The sequence below is a fragment of the Arachis hypogaea genome, chromosome 10 (assembly GCF_003086295.3).
Source record: "Arachis hypogaea cultivar Tifrunner chromosome 10, arahy.Tifrunner.gnm2.J5K5, whole genome shotgun sequence".
Classification (NCBI taxonomy): Eukaryota; Viridiplantae; Streptophyta; class Magnoliopsida; order Fabales; family Fabaceae; genus Arachis; species Arachis hypogaea.
In genome coordinates, this window is record NC_092045.1 from 68,782,282 (window position 1) to 68,789,426 (window position 7,145).

Here is a 7,145-nt window from a genome sequence, read left to right on the forward strand (position 1 = left end):
AAGCATATCAGTGGGACACTTTCTGATCAATTGTTTGTATCTTTCCCAAGCTTCATAGAGGGATTCTCCTTCCTTCTGTCTGAAGGTTTGGACTTCCACTCTAAGCTTACTCAATTTTTGAGGTGGAAAGAACTTTGCCAAGAAGGCATTGACTAGCTTTTCCCAAGAGTCCAGGCTTTCTTTAGGTTGAGAGTCCAACCATGTTCTAGCTCTGTCTCTTACAGCAAAAGGGAATAGCATCAGTCTGTAGACCTCAGGGTCAACCCCATTAGTCTTGACTGTGTCACAGATTTGCAAGAACTCAGCTAAAAACTGATGAGGATCTTCCATTGGAAGTCCATGGAACTTGCAATTCTGTTGCATTAGAGAAACTAATTGAGGCTTAAGCTCAAAGTTGTTTGCTCCAATGGCAGGGATAGAGATGCTTCTCCCATAGAAGTCGGGAGTAGGTGCAGTAAAGTCACCCAGCACCTTCCTTGCATTGTTGGTATTGTTGTTGTTTTCGGCTGCCATGTGTTCTTCTTCCTTGAAGAATTCGGTCAGGTGCTCTAAAGAGAGTTGTGCTTTGGCTTCTCTTAGCTTTCTCTTCAAGGTCCTTTCAGGTTCAGGATCAACCTCAACAAGAATGCCTTTGTCCTTGCTCCTGCTCATAAGATAGAGAAGGAAACAAGAAAATATGGAATACTCTATGTCACAGTATAGAGATTCCTTTAGGTGTCAGAGGAAAAGAAGAGTAGAAGACAGAAGTGGAAAATTCGAACTTAACAAAGAAGATAGAGTTCGAATTTTGCCTTAAGGGATAGTGTTAGTCCATAAATTGAAGGATGTGAGAAGGAGGGAAGTGATTTTCGAAAATTAAGTGGGAAATTTGAAAACATTTTTGAAAAACATCACTTAATTTTCGAAAATGAAAATGGAAATGGAAAAGAAATCAAGTGATTTTTGAAAAAGATTTTGAAATTAGAAATCAAAAAGATTTGATTGAAAACTATTTTGAAAAAGATGTGGTTAAGAAGATATGATTGGTTTTAAAAAGATGTGATTGAGAAGATATGATTTGAAAACAATTTTAAAAGATATGATTTGAAAACAATTTGAAAAGATATGATTTTAAAAATTAATGACTTGCCTAACAAGAAAAGATATGAATCAAACATAAAACCTTCCTCAACAGAAAAGGCAAAAAATGTTCAATCAAATCATTAATTGTTAATAAGTATTTTTGAAAAAGGAAAGAAATTGATTTTGAAAAGGATTTGATTGAAAATTGATTTGAAAAAGATTTGATTTTGAAAAGATTTTGAAAACTTAGAATAAATTTGGTACGCGAAATTGTGAACTATACTTTTTCACAACTCTCATAATCCCCGGTCATGAACCCCAAAAACTTGGTAGCTCAATACCATGGCATTACACAACTTCGCACAACTAACCAGCAAGTGCACTGGGTCGTCCAAGTAATAAACCTTACGCGAGTAAGGGTCGATCCCACGGAGATTGTTAGTATTGAAGCAAGCTATGGTCATCTTGTAAATCTTAGTCAGGCAAACTCAAATGTATATGGTGATGAACGAAAATAACATAAAAGATAAAGATAGTGATACTTATGTAATTCATTGGTAGGAACTTCAGATAAGCGCATGAAGATGCCTTCCCTTCCGTCTCTCTGCTTTCCTACAGTCTTCATCCAATTCTTCTTACGCCTTTCCATGGCAAGCTCGTGTAGGGTTTCACTGTTGTCAGCAGCTACCTCCCATCCTCGCAGTGAAAGCTAATGCACACACTCTGTCACAGTGCTGCCAATCACCGGTGTGGTTCCCTCCCCTACTGGAATAGAATCCAGTGATTCTTTTGCGTCTGTCACTAACGCCCAGTAAGTTACAGGTTTGAAGCACGTCACAGTCATTCAGTCATTGAATCCTACTCAGAATACCACAGACAAGGTTAGACCTTCCGGATTCTCTTGAATGCCGCCATCAGTTCTTGCCTATACCACGAAGACTCTGATCTCACGGAATGGTTGGCTCGTTTGTCAGGCGAGCACTCGGTTGTCAGGCGATCAACCATGCATCGTGCAATCAGGAATCCAAGAGATATTCACTAGAGCCTCGAATGCTAGTAGAACAAGAGTGGTTGTCAGTCACTTTGTTCATGAGTGAGAATGGTGATGGGCGTCAATCATCACCTTCATCAAGTTGAAGAACAAGTGATATCTTGGATAAAGAACAAGCGGAATTGAATGGAAGAACAATAGTAATTGCATTAATACTCGAGGTACAGCAGAGCTCCACACCTTAATCTATGGTGTGTAGAAGCTCCACCGTTGAAAATACATAAGCATAAGGTCTAGGCATGGCCGAATGGCCAGCCTCCCAATGATCTAAGATCTAAAGTGATCAAAAGATATAAAGATCCAAAGACTTCTAATACAATAGTCAAAGGTCCTACTTATAGAAAACTAGTAACCTAAGGTGTACAGAAATGAGTAAATGACATAAAAATCCACTTCCGGGCCCACTTGGTGTGTGCTTGGGCTGAGCAATGAAGCAAATTTCGTGCAGAGACTCTTCTTGGAGTTAAACGCCAGCTTTAGTGCCAGTTTGGGCGTTTAACTCCCATTTGGGTGCCAGTTCCAGCGTTTAACGCTGGGATTTCCTGAGGTGACTTTGAACGCCGGTTTGGGCCATCAAATCTTGGGCAAAGTATGGACTATCATATATTGCTGGAAAGCCCAGGATGTCTACTTTCCAAAGCCGTTGAGAGCGCGCCAATTGGGCTTCTGTAGCTCCAGAAAATCCACTTCGAGTGCAGGGAGGTCAGAATCCAACAGCATCTGCAGTCCTTTTTGGTCTCAGAATCAGATTTTTGCTCAGGTCCCTCAATTTCAGCCAGAAAATACCTGAAATCACAGAAAAACACACAAACTCATAGTAAAGTCCAGAAAAGTGAATTTTAACTAAAAACTAATAAAATATACCAAAAACTAACTATATCATATCAAAAACATACTAAAAACAATGCCAAAAAGTATACAAATTATCCGCTCATCAGACACCAATCACTCTGAACTACAAAGGAAAAAGAGAGATGCCAAAACTGTTCAGAAGCAAAAAGCTACAAGTCCCGCTCATGTAATTAAATTAATATTCATTGATATCTTGGACTTTATAGTATATTCTCTTCTTTTTATCCTATTTTATTTTCAGTTGCTTGGGGACAAGCAACAATTTAAGTTTGGTGTTGTGATGAGCGGATAATTTATACGCTTTTTGGCATTGTTTTCATATAGTTTTTAGTAAGTTTAAGCTACTTTTAGGGATGTTTTCATTAGTTTTTATGTTAAATTCACATTTCTGGACTTTACTATGAGTTTGTGTGTTTTTCTGTGATTTCAGGTAAATTCTGACTGAAATTGAGGGATTTGAGCAAAACTCTGAAAAAGGCTGACAAAAGGACTGCTGATGCTGTTGGAATCTGACCTCCCTGCACTCGAAATGGATTTTCTGGAGCTACAGAACTCCAATTGGCGCGCTCTCAACGGCGTTGGAAAGTAGACATCCAGGGCTTTCCAGCAATATATAATAGTCCATACTTTATTCGACGAATGACGACGTAACTTGGCGTTAAACGCCAAGTTCACGCTGCTGTCTAGAGTTAAACGCCAGAAAAACGTCATGATCCGGAGTTAAACGCCCAAAACACGTCATAACTCAAAGTTTAACGCCAAGAAATGCCTTAGCTCGTGGAATGATCAAGCTCAGCCCAAGCATACACCAAGTGGGCCCCGGAAGTGGATTTATGCATCAATTACTTACTCATGTAAACCCTAGTAGCTAGTCAAGTATATATAGAACATTTATCTAATGTATTAGATATCTTTTGACCACTTTGAAGTCTTTAATCATTCGGTCACTTGATCATGGAGAGGGCTGGCCATTCGGCCATGCCTGAACCCTTTGCTTATGTATTTTCAACGGTGGAGTTTCTGCACACCATAGATTAAGGGTGTGGAGCTCTACTGTACCTCAAGTATTAATGAAATTCTATTATCTTTTATTCAAATCTCTCTTATTCTTATTCCAAGATATTCATTCGTACCCAAGAACATGATGAATGTAATGAGTCAGATTACCCTCATTCTCATTCTCACTTATGAATGTGAGTGATTGACAACCACTTCCGTTCTACATGCAACAGAGCTTGAATGTGTATCTCTTAGATTCCCAACAGAATCTTCGTGGTATAAGCTAGATAGATGGTGGCATTTATGAGGATCCGGAAAGTCTCACCTTGTCTGTGGTATTCCGAGTAGGATCCTGGGAATCCGGAAAGTCTAACCTTGTCTGTGGTATTCCGAGTAGGATTCCGGTAATGAATGACTGTGACGTGCTTCAAACCTGTAACCTGCTGGGCGTTAGTGACAGACGCAAAAGAGGGATTCTATTCCAGTAGGGGAGGGAGCCAACCGGTGATTAGCCGTACTGTGACAGAGTGCGTGAGCATTAGTTTTCACTGCGAGGATGGGATGTAGCCATCAGCCATGGGTGATGCCTCCAGACTGGTTAGCTGTGCGAGTGACAGCCGCACAGGATATTTCCCCGAGAGGAAGAAAGTAGCCACAGTTGATGGTGAACCCCTATACAAAGCTTGCCATGGAAAGGAGTAAGAAGGATTGAGTAGAAGCAGTAGGAGAGCAGGCGTCCCTGGGCTCTACAGCATCTCCATCCGCTTATCTGAAATTCCTACCAATGAATCTGCATAAGTATTCTATCCCTTTTATTATTTCCTTTTATTATTTTATTTTGAATCTAATCAAGTATCATGTTTAATTCGCCTGACTGAGATTTACAAGGTGACCATAGCTTGCTTCATACCAACAATCTCTGTGGATTCGACCCTTACTCACGTAAGGTTTATTACTTGGACGACCCAGTACACTTGCTGGTTAGTTGAACGGAGTTGTGAGAATAAACAGTGCCCTAAGAGTAAATATATGCTAAAGCTCAAAAGATAGAAATCACAATTTCGTCCACCAACCAGCAAGTGCACTGGGTCGTCTAAGTAATACCTTACATGAGTAAGGGTCGATCCCGTGGAGATTGTCGGCTTGAAGCAAGCTATGGTCATCTTGTAAATCTCAGTCAGACAGATTCAAATGGTTATGGGGTTTTGATAACTAAAAGATAAATAAAACATAAAATAGGATAGAAATACTTATACAATTCATTGGTGGAAATTTCAGATAAGCGTATGAAGATGCTTTGTTCCTTCTGACCGTCTGCTTTCCTATTGCCTTCATCCAATCATTCATACTCCTTTCCATGGCAAGCTGTATGTAGGTGGATCACCGTTGTCAATGGCTACCATCCATCCTCTAAGTGAAAAAGGTCCTCTACGATTTCTCGCATGGCTAATCAGCTGTCGGTTCTCGATCATGTCGGAATAAGATCCATTGATCCTTTGGTGCACTGCACTGCGCCCCACAGTCACGAGTTTGAAGCTCGTCACAGTCATCCCATCCCAGATCCTACTCAGAATACCATAGACAAGGTTTAGATTTTCCAGATCTCAAGAATGCTGCCCATTTGATTCTAGCTTATACCACGAAGACTCTGATAGCACGGAATGGAAGCTCTGTTGTCATGAGAGGCAACCATGCATCGTGAACTAGGAGGCCAAGAGATACACACTCAAGCTCTCGCAGATAGAACAGAGGTCGTTGTCAGGCACGCGTTCATAAGGGAGGATAATGATGAGTGTCACGGATCATCACATCCACCAGGTTGAAGTATGAGTGAATATCTTAGAACAAGAATAAGCTTGAATTGAATAGAAAACAGTAGTAATTGCATTGATTCATGAGGAACAGCAGAGCTCCACACCTTAATCTATGGTGCGTAGAAATTTCACCGTTGAAAATACATAAGAACAAGGTCTAGGCATGGCCGCTCCCAAATAACATGAAACAGACGAAAAAGGGTTCAAGACCTGTTCCCAAGATCAAAGATGATCAAAAGGATCAAAATACAATAGTAAAAAGGTTCTATTTATAGAGAACTAGTAACCTATGGTTTATAGAAATAAGTGAATGATGCAGAAATCCACTTCCGGGGCCTACTTGGTGTGTGCTTGGGCTGAGCATTGAAGCTTTCATGTGCATAGGTTTCTCTTGGAGTTAAACGCCAGCTTTGGTGCCAGTTTGGGCGTTTAACTCCAATTATGGTGCAAGTTTGGGTGTTTTACGCCAGAATTTTTATGCTGACTTGGAACACCAGTTTGGGCTATCAAATCTCGGGAAAAGTATGGACTATTATACATTGCTGAAAAGTCCAAGATGTTTACTTTCTAAAGCAATTAAGAGCACGTCAATTGGGCTTCTGTAGCTCCAGAAAATTCATTTCGAGTGTAGGGAGGTCAGAATCCAACAGCATCTGCAGTTCTTTTTCAGCCTCTGAATCAGATTTTTGCTCAGGTCCCTCAATTTCAGCCAGAAAATACCTGAAATCATAGAAAAACACACAAACTCATTGTAAAGTCTAGAAATGTGATTTTTGCATAAAAACTAATAATTATATACTAAAAACTAACTAAATCATACTAAAAACTACCTAAAAGCAATGCCAAAAAGCGTATAAATTATCCACTCATCACACCTCTTGAATAAGAATGGCTCATCCCATAAGAACTTCTTGGCTTCATTACACAACTTCTTTACTTGTTGCTTCTTGAGCTCTTGAGGAATCTTTCTTCCCACCTTATAGTTTGCGATGTCAGCAAACCAAGGTGCTTGTTGGACTTGGAAGAGGTGTTCATCTGGGAACTTCTCGTTCACTGGTTGTGGTGTATCTTGGTTGGCCTCTTGTGGCAATCTTGACAAATAGTCTACCACTTGGTTCTCATTCCCCTTCCTATCTTTCACTTCAATGTCAAATTCTTGCAACAGCACCCACCTAATAAGCCTTGGCTTGGAATCCTGTTTAGACATGAGATACTTGAGAGCAGCATGATCAATATAGACTATAACTTTTGAACTCATAAAGTATTGTCTAAATTTGTCAAATGCATACACAATAGCCAAAAGCTCTTTTTCTGTGGTGGTATAATTCTTTTGTGCCTCATTTAACACCTTTCTTGCGTAATATATG

General features: G+C 40.0%; 1 non-coding gene across 1 annotated transcript; it reads left to right on the forward strand.

Moving 5' to 3' along the window:
• LOC112718987 (small nucleolar RNA R71) lies at positions 1-108 on the forward strand. The gene has a single exon (XR_003161312.1). It is a non-coding gene; the product is annotated as a small nucleolar RNA R71 (small nucleolar RNA).
• Positions 109-7,145: the final 7,037 nt, after the last annotated feature.